The sequence below is a fragment of the Lampris incognitus genome, chromosome 1, assembly GCF_029633865.1.
Source record: "Lampris incognitus isolate fLamInc1 chromosome 1, fLamInc1.hap2, whole genome shotgun sequence".
Taxonomy (NCBI): domain Eukaryota; kingdom Metazoa; phylum Chordata; class Actinopteri; order Lampriformes; family Lampridae; genus Lampris; species Lampris incognitus.
In genome coordinates, this window is record NC_079211.1 from 78,811,974 (window position 1) to 78,830,009 (window position 18,036).

Consider the following 18,036-nt stretch of genomic DNA (forward strand, 5'->3'; position numbering starts at 1 on the left):
TCTGGACCTCTTAGAGTCAGGTGATGAGGTCATGGCCGATAAGGGCTTCCTTATCAAAGACCTACTCGATGAAATAAATGTAAAACTTGTCATCCCTGCATTTTTAGGCCCAAGTGGACAGTTTAGCTGTGATGAGCTCACAGACAGAGTATTGCTGGCTTGAGAATACACGTCGAACGGTCAATAAGACGCATAAAGGAGTACCACATTTTTGATGGGAGTCATACCCCTTTCACTAAGTGGAACAGTCAACCAACTGGGGACTGTGTGTGCTCTCCTAACAAATTTTCAGGGACCACTGTTTTAAACCTTTGTTAAATTCAGCTGACAAGAAAATAGTGCACACAAACCTTAGATAGACTGAAACATATTTAACTTCATTTCAGTACAGTCCTATTTTTAGCCCACACCTTGAGATGAGCAATCGCTATCTTAGTTTAGTAAACAATTGATGATTTGAGTTGGTAGCCAGTTCCAGTTTATTGCTACAACAGAATGACAGTTGACCCAACATATTTTAGTTTAAAATGAACCAACAGTTTTGTTAAAGTTGAAGGACAAAGAATGAAAATATTGTAGATGGGACAATCTAATGTATAAATATTGAATGTACCGTATAAAAATGAAATGTATCTTATTTTTTATTTTATTGTGATTAAACAGCTTCTTTGAATACAGCCCTGTGTGTGTGTCTCTCCCCACTGGCACAGGAGAGGCAGAAAGTACTCGGAAAAAGAAAAGATCCAGCTTAGTTTTCATACTGTGGTAAATGACGGTAGGTGCTCGAGGTTGGTAGTCCAAACCATGTTTGCTGCTGCTGGCCCCGGCTGCATTGATTTCCGATTGAGTAAGAAGGGGGCGTGGCTAAGTTCCCACCACTTGGGTTTTTTTTTATCCAAGATGGCCGCGGCGCGAAATGGGCGTATGACTGGCTAGAATCGCTTGCAGGGGCGTGGCCACTTGGGGCCAGGGGGGCTCGCTCCCGCCCCCCTTCCGCTGTCCCGAGTGGGTAAAAAAACCCAAAAGAAACGCCTGCACAGAAACAGTCAAATGGAAGCTGCAGTACATGCATTATTATTATTAGCCTATTATCATTGAGTCTTGTCCTTTGCCACTAAAGTTATGAGGCCAATGGGCTATTTTTAAGGGATTCTTAAGATCAAGAAAGAGTTTAATGAGGAGTAAACAGTGCAGTGTGTGTAAATCCAAGTGTAAAAGCAAGAGAGTGTAAGTGCAGCATGGCAAGTCCAAGTGATGCAGTTTATTTAGTTGTGCGTGTTCAGGATGTGGAAGTGTTGGCTTCATTGTGTACATTTTCCTTCATGCAATTGAAATTGTAACTGAAATACTAAATGACATCTCTGTCTTCGGTCTTCACACTTTACACCACTTAAACCATACCCCTTGCATTACCACCCGTGCATGGGACATGTAGGTGAGATGGATGATACCATCCCATACCCTTTGGCTATACACAATCCATGGCGTTGTTAAAAGGGCTATCATCATCTTCGAAAGTAGTTTTAAAATAGTAGTTTTGACAAGTGCCACCCTAATTAAATGGCTGCCCCCCCCCCAGTAAAAAAGTCCTGGCTACGCCCCTGAGCTTGAGCAATACGTTGTCCTCGTTCTCATTTCCAATTCCACTTTCCGTCTCTCGCTCTGATGCCAGTTCCGCCTTGTTGGCGGTGGTAACTGACTTGTGCTGCTGGGGTAGAGAGAACATCTGAGAGAATGTACATAATTGTAGATGCAGCAAGGACATTTCTGTGTGTTGTAGGAGTTTCTGGAGAAGGTGTGCTGCCCCTTCTGAGAGAGGCTGTGTCTGGGGAGGAGGAGGAGGAGGAGGAGGAGGGAGTGCATGCCACTGATAGAGGCTGAGTCATCTGGGGATGCTGCAGGTGTGTGTGTGTGTGTGTGTGTGTGTGTGTGTGTGTGTGTGTGTGTGTGTGTGTGTGTGTGTGTGTGTGTGTGTGTGTGTGAGGCAGGAAGAATGACGAGATTCGGAGAAGGGGGACAATAATTCTGTGTGCACATATATGTTGCAGATGATTTTGTTTGCTTTTATTGCTTATGTTTTCTTTTACATGTTCAATAAAATTGATTGATTGATTGATTGATTGGTTGATTGTGGTTGACCTTTAGAGGGGAATTGCCGGAAAGAGTGTACCATGATCATGTGAGTTACAGAATGAGACCATATGTTTTTGTTGTCAAGCATATGGACATGCTGCAGCAGTTTGAAGGGAGTCGGAAGATGTGGGGGGGACAACTGCAATATGGAAGACTGTAAAGTGCAGAAGGCGCAAGCAAGGTGCCTGCACTGCAAGGCAACCCGCGATACGGGGTCAGCACAGAGTCCAGCAGGAAGGGCGGTAGACAAAGCGAGTAAGATGAGAGCAGAAAGGGGGTTGCTGGATGCTGAAGCTGCCAAAACCGAGAACCGAGAGAAACGACGTGGATGATGTGAGACAAGAGGCTGAGGAGGACAAGTCAGTCAGGAAGCCTGCTGAGTTTTGCTTTTGTAAGGACCAGCTGACGTTTTGGGCCTTTTTGGCAGCGCTAATCAAGTGTACTGCTGGGGCCTTTTTGGCAGCGCTAATCAAGTGCACTGCTGGAGTAAAGGGAAATCTGAGAGAACCGCCACACTAACTGCAGAGCAGATGCAGCAAGGACACTTCCGGGTGTTGCAGTCTGAGTTTCTGGAGAAGGTGGTGCAGCAGCAGCAGCAGCTGGGACAGGCTTTTCGTCCCTCTCACAAACCCGAGAAGTAACTAGTTGAACCGAGATGATTTTATTTCATTTATTTACGCATCTATTTTAGTAAATAGACGTTCTGGTTCACCCTCCGTTCCAGCTGGTGGCGGTAGTGCGCCAAATCTTTGTTTACGACCGCCAACAAAGTTAAAGCGAAAAGAGGGGAAGAAGAGCGTCTTTCCGGTGAGAGGCGCTTTGGTGTTCAACATGGCCGCGACCTGCGTCCGACAGCGCGTCTGAAAGGTAAAGTCCGCTCGCCGCCACACTGCACTGCTGGCAGCGCCATACACGCGGCGTCCGGCGCCGCTCGCGTCAGCCTCGGAAAGCGGGTGTAGTTAAGGCCGCCGCTCCGGCTGTGCGGAGCCCCACCGGAGCGGCGTCGGCGAGCACAGCCGGAGCGCAGTCTGCGGACGGGTTTAGATGCGCGGCGTGTCTGTTGCCGGCCGCGGCCCGGCCCGGCTTTCTGCTGGGTTTCTTGGGCTCCGCCAGGTTGATAACCCGTGGCAGCAGGCAGGCAGACAGGCAGGCGTGTGTGTGTGTCTTCGGCACGACAGGGACTTGTTAGGACTTGCTGGAGACGTGTTGGGGAAGAGCCAGGCACTTCCGAGCCTGTGCGTTTCTGAGGCACCGTCGAGTCCACAGTCTCGTAGTTGCGTTGATCTTTCAGCATGTTGGACTTTCGCAAGTCGGCTTGTTATCATCACACCCAGTCCACTAAACCCACCGGGTTTGTGCCGGACGTGCCGACGAAACATCGCGACGTCCCAAATTACGAGCGCTCGTCCCGAATCCGGTCCCGTTTGTCCCGAAAATGAGACTGGATCCGAGTTTTGATGGATTAACGCAGTAGCCTCCCCTGCCAGATGTCCCAGCGGCCCTTCGTCACCCGGTCCTCCTACGAGGCAGCTGGGCGACGTTTGTAGTCCTCTTGGTCTTGGGCGACGTTTGTAGTCCTCTTGGTCTTGGGCGACGTTTGTAGTCCTCTTGGTCTTGGGCGACGTTTGTAGTCCTCTTGGTCTTGGGCGACGTTTGTAGTCCTCTTGGGCGAAGTTTGTAGTCCTCTTGGTCTTGGGCGACGTTTGTAGTCCTCTTGGTCCTGGGCGACGTTTGTAGTCCTCTTGGTCTTGGGCGAAGTTTGTAGTCCCCTTGGTCCGCGGTGACGTTTGTAGGCCTCTTGGTCCTGGGCGACGTTTGTAGTCCTCTTGGTCTGGGGCGAAGTTTGTAGTCCTCTTGGTCTGGGGTGAAGTTTGTAGGCCTCTTGGTCTTGGGCGAAGTTTGTAGTCCTCTTGGTCTTACTCCAACTGGACTACAACTCCCAACATTAACTAGACGGAGGCAGACTGGTCGGTGCAGCGGTGGCTGATTTTCTTTACCACGTGCCCCCCCCCCTTTTTAATATATGTTTTTATTCAGATATTGCGATAGTTACAGGTCATTACCAATATAACCCCGACCACACCCCACAGCCTGTAGAAGCAACAACATAACATTTACAATACAATAAGACAACAGGGCGGCACGGTGGCGCAGGGGTTAGCGCGGTCACCTCCCAACAAGAAGGTCCTGGGTTCGAGCCCCGGGGTAGTCCAACCTTAGGGGTCGTCCCGGCTCATCCTCTGTGTGGCGTTTGCATGTTCTCCCCATGTCTACGTGGGTTTCCTCCCGCAGTCCAAAGACATGTAGGACAGGTGAAACAAAGACATGTAGGGCAGGTGAAACAAAGGCATGTAGGTCAGGTGAAACAAGGACATGTAGGTCAGGTGAAACAAGGACATGTAGGGCAGGTGAAACAAAGACACGTAGGTCAGGTGAATCAAAGACATGTAGGGCAGGTGAAACAAGGACATGTAGGGCAGGTGAAACAAGGGCATGTAGGTCAGGTGAATCAAAGACATGTAGGGCAGGTGAATCAAAGAAATGTGGGGCAGGTGAAACAAGGACATGTAGGGCAGGTGAAACAAAGACACGTAGGTCAGGTGAATCAAAGACATGTAGGGCAGGTGAATCAAAGACATGTAGGGCAGGTGAATCAAAGACATGTAGGGCAGGTGAAACAAGGACATGTAGGGCAGTTGAAACAAAGGCATGTAGGTCAGGTGAAACAAGGACATGTAGGGCAGGTGAAACAAAGACATATAGGGCAGGTGAATCAAAGACATGTAGGGCAGGTGAATCAAAGACATGTAGGGCAGGTGAAACAAAGGCATGTAGGTCAGGTGAATCAAAGACATGTAGGGCAGGTGAATCAAAGACATGTAGGGCAGGTGAAACAATGGCATGTAGGTCAGGTGAAACAAGGACATGCAGGTCAGGTGAAACAAAGACACGTAGGTCAGGTGAATCAAAGATATGTAGGACAGGTGAAACAAAGACACGTAGGTCAGGTGAATCAAAGACATGTAGGGCAGGTGAATCAAAGACATGTAGGTCAGGTGAAACAAGGACATGTAGGGCAGGTGAAACAAGGACACGTAGGACAGGTGAATCAAAGACATGTAAGACAGGTGAATCAAAGACATGTAGGTCAGGTGAATCAAAGACATGTAAGACAGGTGAATCAAAGACATGTAGGTCAGGTGAATCAAAGACATGTAAGACAGGTGAATCAAATACATGTAGGTCAGGTGAATCAAAGACATGTAGGTCAGGTGAATCAAAGACATGTAAGACAGGTGAATCAAAGACATGTAGGTCAGGTGAATCAAAGACATGTAAGACAGGTGAATCAAATACACGTAGGACAGGTGAATCAAAGACATGTAAGACAGGTGAATCAAAGACATGTAGGTCAGGTGAATCAAAGACATGTAAGACAGGTGAATCAAAGACATGTAGGTCAGGTGAATCAAAGACATGTAAGACAGGTGAATCAAATACATGTAGGTCAGGTGAATCAAAGACATGTAGGTCTGGTGAATCAACGACATGTAGGTCAGGTGAATCAAAGACATGTAAGACAGGTGAATCAAAGACATGTAGGTCAGGTGAAGACATATAGGTCAGGTGAATCAATGACATGTAGGTCAGGTGAATCAAAGACATATAGGACAGGTGAATCAAAGACATGTAGGTCAGGTGAAGACATGTAGGACAGGTGAAGACATGTAGGACAGCTGAATCAAAGACATGTAGGACAGATGAAACAAAGACATGTAGGGCAGGTGAATCAAAGACATGTAGGACAGGTGAATCAAAGACATGTAGGTCAGGTGAAGAAATGTAGGACAGGTGAATCAAAGACATGTACGTCAGGTGAAGACATGTAGGACAGGTGAAACAAAGACATGTAGGACAGGTGAGTCGGCTGTACTAAATTGTCTCTAGTTGTGTGTGTTTGTGTGAGAGAGAGAGAGAGAGTGTGAGTGTGATGTCTTGGCGGCCTGTCCAGGGTGTCTCCCCCCCTGCCGCGCAGTGGCTGCTGGGATAGGCTCCCCGGTCCCGTGAGCCTGGCAGCAGGATAAGCGGTTGGGATACTGGATGGGTGTAATAAGACCACAGCTCCTTGGCAGTGCGAGAGACAAATGGATAAAACAGAACAAAGCCGGCAGCTCGGCAGGTTGCTTGGACCGCAGGTGGGCAGCTGCGGTGAGGTGACTCGGGTGTCTAGACCAGTGGTTCTCAACCTTTTTGGGGTCCTGGACCCCCTGCGTATTTTTGATCTACCCTGAGGACCCCTCCACCTGATCTTGGGGGAGGGGGGTTGCAATTTGATAGAAACAGTAGAAACTGCATTTTAAATTGCATTATAGCATTTATTCACTCTTTGGGGCAAAAATAAGAGCTTTCAGTTGTAACTTAGATATAGTTAACAAAACAGACTTCTTATGCAGTAACTTTCAGATATATGTAACAAAACAGAATATGTATTCAGTAACTTTCAGATATATGTAACAAAACAGAATTCTTATGAAGTAACTTTCAGATATATGTAACAACACAGAATATGTATTCAGTAACTTTTAACAATGCAAACGGGAGCGAGATCTCTTATTAAAATACAATAAATTACACTTGTGAAACAGATGTAATTAGAGAAAAAAGTCCTGTTACCCTTTATAGTTTAGGTAGATAAAGGTCTCAGTCACATTTGAGTAAAATAATCCTATTTCTATAAATGTCATAGGATCTTTTTTTTTAAAGATATTTTATTTTCACGGACCCTTTGCAATTACACCACGGACCACTAGGGGTCCGCGGACCCCCGGTTGAGAAACACTGGTCTAGACCACCTCGTCCATGGGGAGCCTCTGCAGGGCGCTAAAGAGGGGTTGCCATTTTGTGGTGAATGCATCACTTCAGCCCGTGAGAGCGTGTTTAATTCTCCGCGACTGAAGAAAGAGCATCGCATCTTTAAGCCGACAGGACAAGGAGGGAGGCAGTGCAGACTTCCGGTGAAGAAGAAGAAGACTTCTGCCACGGGCGAACAGCCGCGTGTCCTTTTGACAACACGTGTCAGGGAGAGGCCATAAATCACAGTGCACGACACGTTTCACTTGTCGACGTCACCGCTGTAAACACGCGCACGTGCTCCTTTCCCCCTCCTTTTCGAGTGGGCTGCAGGGGGCGTGGCGTCGTAGGGGCGTGGCGCTGCAGGGGGCGTGGCGGATGTGAAGAACATGAATAGAGTTGTGTGTCGCGGGTAAAGACGAACACACTGTTACACACGACACAGCCAGGGTTTCCGTCCTAGTCCATGGGCCAGACGATATTTCGGTACACTCAAGGTGGCAAAACTTACTTATAATTTTTGAAAGGATCCATGTCTGTAGATGATATTTTGGTATGATAACCATTCCTGAGTGGCAGCTGTATCACAGTTATCAGCTCATGAAGTTAACCACCCGCTAAACTAAATTGCATTTTAGACGCTGGTGCATATCCTGGTTTAGCCTCATGGTCAGGACATTTTTCAATGTTCTATAATATTGTCTTTGGTATCATTTTAAAGGGGACCGTCTTAGCTTTCATTGAAGCCCTGTTGTGGATATTTCTCACAAATATAGAGGTCACTTGAGCTCTTCAACCCGTCAATAACACACATCTTTCTGCAATTTTCGCCTAAACTATATACTTTCTTTTAGCCCTGTGGCATCTAGGAATATCAGGGACACAAAACAGAAAAACTGGAATACTCACAGGACTGTAAAGATTCAGAAAATGTATAATATACCCATACTATTTCATTGTGTGAGGTGATTGTGAGCCTTAAATGAGAACTAGACCAAAGCCAGTTAGGTCACAAACTGGTCTCTATACATTTGTTTAAATACACAATCAAAATACATGATAAAAAGGAATACCATAGTGAGGTAATGAACTATTTTAATATTTTAAACAACATTGACATTTACATATACGTACTTAGTCAATGATACATGTAATCCCATATCATTAGTGGGTATATGTAATGGTAATGGGTAGGGTAATGGGTATATGTGAATATGGTTACATTATTGTTATCAAGCTCTGGGTAACCAAGTCCAGAATCAACATCCTGTGCATCAATAGACTACTACCACAGTAATACCATCAGAATCATCACACTGTCATTCATCAAACTGCTCGTTTCTCTCATCATTTGACACCCCAAGTTCAAAGTCCAGTTCTGGACCATCCTGCTGTTTTTGGTTACTGCAGGTCTGTAACCTGCACATGTCTGTGCATGGAAGTCCATTTGACAGGCACATGCAGCTTGGCATTTTGCATGAATGCACACACTTGCATGTTAGCGTTTCCAAGACCACATCTGGTGCAGGTGGGGAGCGCATCCAGTAAATGGCCAGCTTGCCTTCATCGTCTGTCCATCCATACTCAGTAGGGCTTGGCACCACAGGGTTAGCCTGCAGACAGCACTTCCATATTGCTGCCTGATAGTTGGCTCGTTGAACATGCATAAAGAGACAGTCTCTACATGGTGGCAGCTGGCTGGACTCAACCTCTCCCCTTTTGGTGCAGAAGAGCTGGTAACGCAGTTTGTTCACCTCAGCAGTGCTGCTATTAGCAACATACATCCGACAGGTGTACTGCTCAATTTTCTGGAACAGCTCATCACTCACATTCCATGTCTGTCCCAGTTGACTAAAAGTCTCTTGGCAGGAAGTGTGCTTTCTCACTATCTTCAGGGCATTCAGCTTCCCTCGACCAGCGAATGCACTGACAGTGTCGCAGCCTGTGAAGGCATGTAAGCCAATTAGGCTGTCACAGATGCTGTCTCCAAGTGAACTTGCCAGTTTGGTGATGTCGACAAACCGTGTGCGGTTCTGAGTCCCACACTTCTGGTAGATGGGACAAGTGATGTCCTTCTGGAAGCCAAGACAAAGCACCATGACATCAGTGTCCTCAGCTGTGATGATAACTGACTTTGAGCCCGCATTTGCTGCATGCAATGCATCCAGGAGCAGACGGGTGTCAGCTTCTTCATGTGTGGAGTGCAGTTCTGCTGCTTCCTCACACCCATCTTCTGTCAACTTGTAGCAGGTTTCCTCACAGGTCATGTACAACACCTTGCCATGCAGCATAGCTCTGTATCGTGGGAGTTTCCACTCTTCCACCAGAAACTTGATGAGACTGGTCTTGTTGGAGGAACTGCACAGACATTTTCTCCACTGCTGGACGTGGTGTCCCCTTGCAAGATTCTTGTACTGGAGAGTGATGTCTCCACCCCGGTTCAGTCGTTCAGCATCTTTGATCGAAGTCTGGTGATAGACATCAAAAACAACATCAATCCTCCCACTCTGTGCTCCCTCATGGAGGACCTGGGTCAAGGCTGACTCTGCCACCTGTGCAAAGGTTTTGTTGTTGCCATTCATTTTTTGGACCAGGCTCATCCCATCAATGATGGGAGTAGATGGGATTGGGATGTCTTCTGCAGGAGATACATTCTTTTCAAGCTCTCTGGCAAGTGCAGCCTTGTTTGTTTTTCGTAAGGACCCATCAGCATTTGCCAGTGCCCATGGTAGTGGGCCCAATGGGTAGGCAAGGACATCCTTCAGATTCACCTTCCTGCTTTCAGCCACCAGGATCATGTGACTGAAAAGGTTTCTATCTGCCTTCAGAACCACATCCTGTGCTTTCTTTCCATGAGCTTGTTTTGTGCTGACATTGGAGAATGTTTTCAGACTTTGCTTGGTCATCTTGTCGTGGAATTTCACAGGTGGTGGGTCTGCATCTAACCTTGTTTGCTGGAATGCTTGGTAGGCCTCTTCTCCTTTCTCAAGAGCTCTCAAGAGATCTATGGTCACATCAGGTGGAGCCATGTTGCCAGTGGAGAGGCTAACCAAATCAATCTCATCAGGGGACATAGGATTGAGCCAGTTATTCTCCATAAGGTCCATGAGAGACTGGACATCTGCTTCATCTCTCTTGATCCTTGGACTCTGTAGATCTGGCTGAGACCATTTGCACCTGCCTTGACCTGTCAGGTCTCTCAGCTGTCTGAGGTACATGCTTCTATACTCAGCTGTGAGATAATATTTGGTCACAGCTCCTGGCTTCAAGCTGAATCCCTTTGTCCCTCCAGCTGTTTGGGTGTCTTTGTTCACCGTTTCTTCTATAGCTTGGTCAACAGGGATTCGGTGGAGCCCAGTTGGACTGAGAAGCCTCCTTCCATGAATTCTGTGTACACATCTGGGTGTGTGATGGGCAGCTCAGACATCTGGGCGTAGTAGTAGGGGAGGTAGCGTGCATAATTCATCCTGTCATAAGCAAAGCACCATGGGATCATTGCTCGAATGCTAGCCAAGTGTAGCATCCAGTCTCCCTCTCTGGATGCTCGGATGAGCCCCAACAAGATTTAAACCATGTCCAAATAGGACATCCAGAAGTTCGAGAGGCTGCCGTTTCCACCGCTAAGGAACTCAAGGTAGACTTCAAATAGATCCATGATGCGTGTACAAGAGCTGTTCTCGAGGACCTCCTTCAAAGCATGTTGTGAGACTTCTTTCCCAAGGCTGTCAATGGTCTTCAGTGTCTCATTCAGGTGAACCATGTCATTCCTGTGAGTTTCTTCCAACCAGGACAGGAAACCATTCAAGGTCAGTCGCATGAGAGCCTCATACAAGAGCTTGTGTAGTCGCACTGCCCTGTTGTACTTGCGGCCATCCATAACACCAGCAATTGAGCCTTCTGCAATCATGCCAGACTCAATGCAGAGGTCTTTGAGTCCAGCATCTTGGAAACGCTTTCCTATTATTGCCAGCAGTTTGCAGATGGTGTGGAATACCCCAAGCCTAACGATGATATCATGGAACTTGTCATGGTGTTTCCATGTGATCTCAACAGCCTTCGCATACAGGGCTTGGTCAAAGACACAGACAATCTTCCTCAGGCCTAAGCACTGCATGATGCTCATTGACTGGTTAAGCACCTCGTTGACAGTAGACATTTGTGTCGCTGGAGCATTGATGGTAGGCAGATAGCCTATATTGTCGGGGATGACCGTCATCTCTCCTCGAGTCAGGATGTTGAAGCCTGTCCAGCTGCTGACTGACTGTTCTTCTTGTTGTGACATGCGTGCTAGGACTCAAAGAAGGTTTTTCTCTCTGGCAAGCTTAGTATTGGCTGCAGTATCGGCATCTGACTTTTTGCTTTGTGGTGGCCCTACCCGTTGTCCAGCATTGTAAGTTGGTAACATTGGTGGGGGTCCATCAATGCTTCTCTTCTTTGTTTTGGGAACAGTGGGCATGGGTTGGACAGGAAGTGGGTTGACTGGCTTTGCTTGCACAGCAATCCCATTGACTCTGTGAGATGTTCCCTCACCACTGACAGTTTCTTCAAGACGGTCGATATTGTCCCAGGCTAAAGTTGTGAATATGCCAGGATGGATGTTAGCTGGAAGGGCAATGCCACTCCCTGATGATGAGAGTTTCTGGAGACACAGGGCAGTGTTGATCTCTTCCATCTGTGAATAGGGCACACTGTGACCAAGTCGGTTGAGGATGTTTATCAACTCTACATTTCCTGTCAACGATTTGACACTGAATGGCAGAACAATGTGCTTGGAAGGCTTGGTATTTCCACATGTCACTGCATATACTATGTCATGGCCAAATGACTGCAGAAGGCACTGCACTCTCTGGGATGCATGATCAGGATCATTTGAGCCTGTGAGTAGAGAGTACAGGAAGATAATGAGCGACTCTGGAATGGTAGGACATTCTGCTTCTGGTTTGACTTCAGGCGGCCAGGTTTGAGGAACATCTTGACTTTTAATGTCTGCTCTCAATTTGATGGCTGCTTTGGCTATAACATCTTGTGCACTGACACTTTTCAGGGTCTGCAGCTCCCTTTTGAGAGACTGATTTTCTTTGGCAAGTTCCCTCATGGACAAGTTATCGGGATAGAGGAGGAATTTTCCTTTCTCATCAGGGAATATCTGCAAGGCTCCAGCAAACTCACTCTCCAGGTTTCGCCTTATGTGCTTCTTGGTTGATTCCTTGACTTGGGCAATGCCTTGGGAGTTCATTGAAGCTACCAGTCTAGAAGAGAGATCAGTCATTGTCATCACTTGAGGATTGCCAAAAAGCTCCATCCTGATGAAGAGGAACAGCTCATTGTATGCCTTATTCACAGCAGCTTCATACTGGGCTGCAGCATCATCATCTTCATTGCTGGCAACCTCTCCTTTGGAAACCTCTTCTTTGGTGTAAAGTCTATAGCATGACCTGTGGTAGTGCCCTTCAGCTGCTACAAGGTCTCTACTCACAATGGCAAGGATTCTGCTGTCCCTTTTCTTTGTGGCTGCACTCCTGATCTTTGCATCAGCTCGCAGGTCTCGACACTGCACCAGTACTTCTCTCGTATTCTGTCTCTTGGAATATTTGCTGTTTTTCTGACAAAATATGCACTCTGCATCATAAGTCCTAGATGTACTTGGAGCATGTCGAGCTACTCTCTTAGATTGTTTCTCTTCAGCAGAGACACAACTTTTCTTTTCTTTTGCAAGGAGGCCATCAAGAATTTGCTTCATAGTGAAGATACTGCGACACTTTCTGTGGTAGTAGATTGCTGGAATCTGTCCCTCAGGAATGAATTTGCCAGTTTCAAAACTGGTGCATGATTTCGTATCTGAGCTGCCCAAAGCAGAGTTCTCCATGAGTGGACACTTTGTAGTGAAACCAGCTTATCTGTATCATCAGAACAGTGGATAATGCACTCCACCCGTGGGCGCTTTGGTATTGGGTAAAAACTTGCTTGTTCACCAGTGGCCATATTCAGTCAGTTTTCACCTGCCACATACAAACAAATACATGTAACTTAGGTATATGAAAACTACTAAAACAAAGTTTACTTTGCTTCACCAGCGTCATATTACCATTATTTATCTTACATAGCCACAAATAGATACATTACCTAGTTGCTATGCAACAGCTGTATTTTGTCCACATGAGGCCGCTAAAATCAACACAAGATGAAAGTTCCTCGTAGCCACTTTAACTAATCATATTAACATATGCATTAAAAGAACATGCTAACATTATGGGAAATTAGCTTACAATCTTCTCCAGAGTGAGACAAGAAGATAGATACCAGTTTCCTCTATATGTGTTTAGTAGAAAGCTATCTGGCTGCACGTTAGCCTAGCTTAGCACAATGAATGGAAGTACACAGTACTGGTTATCCTTGGTTGTTGGCCAACTAAGAACTGTCCCAGAGTTTAAGCTAGGCTAATCAGTACCAGGGGTGTTGAAATGCTATATTTGTAAAAATCTGGGCAAATACACAATCGTGAGAGGCACAGAAACAGGTTTCCTGAAAGAAAAATGAAATAGCTGCTCATTTGGAAAGGTTATCATGTATTATTTTACTTCTGTTAGTGTACCAAATAAAATGGCACCAGTAAAGTTGTGTCACCTTGGGTGTTATCGATATCTGGTCTGACCCCTGGACTAACTGGCTTTGGTCTAGTTAGTTTCTTAGTAATACTACTACTACTACTACTTTCGGCTGCTCCCGTTAGGGGTCGCCACAGCGGATCATCCGTTTCCATTTCTTCCTGTCTTCTGCGTCTTCCTCTGTCACACCAGCCACCTGCATGTCTTCCCTCACCACATCCAAAAAACCTCCTCTTTGGCCTTCCTCTTCTCCTCTTCCCTGGCAGCTCCATATTCAGCATCCTTCTCCCAATATACTCAGCATCTCTCCTCCACACATGTCCAAGCCATCTCAATCTTGCCTCTCTTGCTTTGTCTCCAAACCGTCCAACCTGAGCGGTCCCTCTAATATAATCGTTCCTAATCCTGTCCTTCCTCGTTACTCCCAGTGAAAATCTTAGCATCTTCAACTCTGCCACCTCCAGCTCCGCCTCCTGTCTTTTCGTCAGTGCCACTGTCTCCAAACCATATAACATAGCTGGTCTCACAACCATCTTGTAAACTTTCCCTTTAACTCTTGCTGGTACCCTTCTGTCGCAAATCACTCCTGACACACTTCTCCACCCACTCCAACCTGCCTGCACTCTCTTTTTCACCTCTCTACTGCACTCCCCGTTACTTTGGACAGTTGACCCCAAGTATTTAAACTCAGATGTCTTTGTCACCTCCACTCCTTGCATCCTGACCATTCCACTGTCCTCTCTCTCATTCACGCATAGGTATTCCATCTTGCTCCTACTGACTTTCATTCCTCTTCTCTCTAGTGCATACCTCCACCTCTCCAGGCTCTCCTCAACCTGCACCCTACTCTCACTACAGATCACAATGTCATCCGCGAACATCATCGTCCATGGAGACTCCTGCCTGATCTTGTCCGTCAACCTGTCCATCACCATTGCAAACAAGAAAGGGCTAAGAGCCGATCCTTGATGTAATCCCGCCTCCACCTTGAACCCATCCGTCATTCCAACCGCACACCTCACCATTGTCACACTTCCCTCATACGTATCCTGCACCACTCCTACATACTTCTCTGCAACTCCTGACTTCCTCATACAATACCACACCTCCTCTCTCGGTACTCTGTCATAAGCTTTCTCTAGATCTACAAAGACACAATGCAACTCTTTCTGGCCTTCTCTATACTTCTCAATCAACATTCTCAAAGCAAACATCGCATCTGTGGTGCTCTTTCGTGGCATGAAATCATACTGCTGCTCGCTGATCGTCACCTCTCCTCTTAACCTAGCTTCTATTACTCTTTCCCAAATCTTCATGCTGTGGCTGATCAACTTTATACCTCTGTAGTTGTTACAGTTCTGCACATCGCCCTTGTTCTTGAAAATCGGTACCAGTATGCTTCTTCTCCACTCCTCAGGCATCCTCTCACTTTCCAGGATTGTGTTAAACAATCTAGTTAGAAACTCCACTGCCATCTCTCCTAAACATCTCCATGCCTCCACAGGTATGTCATCAGGACCAACTGCCTTTCCATTCTTCATCCTCTTCATAGCTGCCCTCACTTCCTCCTTGCTAATCCGCTGAACTTCCTGATTCACTATCCCTACATCATCCAACCTTCTCTAGTTTCTTAGTAATAATGCCCTTCTAATTTAAGGTTCACAATCACCTCACACAATGAAATAGTATGAGTATATTATACATTTCCTGAATCTTTACAGTCCTGTGAGTATTCCAGTTTTTGTGTTTTGTGTCCCTGATATTCCTAGATGCCACAGGGCTAAAAGAAAGTATATAGTTTAGGCGAACATTGCAGAAAGATGTGTGTTATTGACGCGTTGAAGAGCTCAAGTGACCTCTATATTTGTGAGAAATATCCACAACAGGGCTTCAATGAAAGCTAAGAAGGTCCCCTTTGAAATGATACCAAAGACAATATTATAGAACATTGAAAAATGTCCTGACTATGAGGCTAAACCAGGATATGCACCAGCGTCTAAAATGCAATTTACTTTAGGGGGTGGTTAACTTCATGAGCTGATAACTGTGATACAGCTGCCACTCAGGAATGGTTATCATACCAAAATATCATCTACAGACATGGATCCTTTCAAAAATTATAAGTAAGTTTTGCCACCTTGAGTGTACCGAAATAGGAAATTTTGGGTTCTGGCCCATGGACTATCCTGGTGCCGGGCACTTCCTGTTCACGAGGGAGAGGAACGGGTTCTGGTGCTGTTCTGGTGTTGGTCTGGTGTTGTTGTGGTGTTGTTGACTTTGACTCCACGTGTTCTACTGCTGCTGTTCGTTGACATTGAATGTAATGTGCTGCGGGCCACGTGACCACGCCCCCACCCAGCTGCCCCGTGCCAGGTCACCCCTTCCACCCTGGTTAACAGGTTTCAGATGTCCAGCCTCCCTGGGCGGAGCAGAACCCCCTTCCCCCCCGCACCACACACGCACCACACACACACACACACACACACACACGTATACACACACACACACACACACACACGTACGTACACACACACACATCACACACGAACACACAAACATACACAAACACACACACACACAAACATACACACACATCACACACACGTACACACACATACACACACATCACACACATATACACGCAAACAAACACACATAAACACACATCACACACATATACACAAACACACACACATACACACACGTGCACACAGTGGAAGATAAGCAGCATTGCTGTTTGCCAGTTGAATGTAGTGTGTTATTTGAGTCTAGTGTGTTATTGAATAGTGTGTTATTTGAGTCTAGTGTGTTATTGAATAGTGTGTTATTTGAGCCTAGTGTGTTATTGAATAGTGTGTTATTTGAGTCTAGTGTGTTATTGAATTTTGTGTTATTTGAGTCTAGTGTGTTATTTGAGTTTAGTGTGTTATTTGAGTCTAGTGTGTTATTGAATGTAGTGTGTTATTTGAGTCTAGTGTGTTATTTGAGTTTAGTGTGTTATTTGAGTCTAGTGTGTTATTGAATGTAGTGTGTTATTGAATGTAGTGTGTTATTTGAGTCTAGTGTGTTATTGAATGTAGTGTGTTATTTGAGTCTAGTGTGCTATTAAATAGTGTGTTATTTGAGTCTAGTGTGTTATTGAATAGTGTGTTATTTGAGTCTAGTGTGTTATTGAATGTAGTGCGTTATTTGAAGGATGGTTGTGGCTCAGAGTCCACGAATAAACCAGACTTGTTCGAGTTGATGTAAAGACTCGCTGTCAAAGGTTGAAATTACTTATTTTCAAAAATCACTTTATGGGCTCCAACGTCAGCTAGCCACCGTAGGTCAGGTGAATACCACGACGTCAGCCAGCCGCCGTAGGTCAGATAGATAAAGCACATGTTCAATTCAATTCAATTCATTTTATTGTCATTAACAACAATGTGCAGGAGGCACATGTTAGAAATGAAATGAGGGCTGTGGCTTCCCCAAACAGTGCAAGACAGACACACACAAACACAGCAAACACACTATAAGATATACACACATGAAGACCAAAAGCTAAAAATAAGTTAAAAGAGAGCTGGAGTACAAAATATTTAAAATATCTACAGACATTCAGTGGGTAGCCCGGTTCAGGTGGGCAACAGCTTGTGGAAAGAAGCTGTTTTTGAGCCTGGTAGTGCGGGCTCTGAGGCTCCTGTAGCGCCTCCCAGAGCGCAGGGGGAAGAACAGTCCATGGTTAGGGTGGGTGGGATCTCTGCTGATGCTCAGACCCCTTCGAAGGCAGCGTTTGTGATAAATGTCTTTTATGGTTGGGACCTGGGTACCGGTGATGTGCTGGGCCACCTTGACGACCCGCTGCAGAGCTTTCTGGTCTACTGAGGTGCAGTTGCCATACCACACTGAGATGCAGATGGTCAGGATGCTCTCTATGGTGCAGTGGTAGAAGTTGGTGAGAATTTTGGGGGATAGACGGGCGCTCCTCAGCCTCCTCAGGAAATGCAGGTGTTGTTGGGCCTTTTTCACAAGGGCCTGGGTGTTTAATGTCCATGAAAGTTCGTTGCTGATGTGGACTCCAAGGAATTTAAAGCTGGAGACACGCTCCACTTCCACCCCATTGATGTGTATGGGGGAGTGGCTGCAACTTCTAGACCACCTGAAGTCCACAATCAGCTCCTTCATCTTCTGTACATTGAGAACAAGATTGTTGGTAGTACACCATTGATGTGAGGTGCTGAATCTCGTCCCTGTAAGCCTTCTCATCATTGTTGGTGATACGGCCAATGACTGAGGTGTCGTCTGCAAACTTATCTATAACATTTGAAGGGTGAGTTGGCAGGCAGTCGTGGGTAAAGAGGGAGAAAAGGAGGGAGCTCAGAACACAGCCTTGAGGGGCACCTGTGCTGAGGGTCAGGGTGGAGGAGTTGTGGTCACCTAACCTAACAGACTGAGGTCTGTTGGT

At 46.2% G+C, this 18,036-nt stretch overlaps 1 protein-coding gene across 1 annotated transcript in view; it reads left to right on the plus strand.

Moving 5' to 3' along the window:
- The first annotated feature begins 2,948 nt into the window (after nt 1-2,948).
- The window catches only part of tsc1a (TSC complex subunit 1a), a 115,462-nt gene continuing 100,374 nt past the window's right edge, over nt 2,949-18,036 (plus strand). Inside the window, exon 1 of the mRNA XM_056278079.1 lies at nt 2,949-3,000. The gene's annotated coding sequence lies outside the window, so the exon portion shown is untranslated. The remainder of the gene's footprint in view (nt 3,001-18,036) is intronic.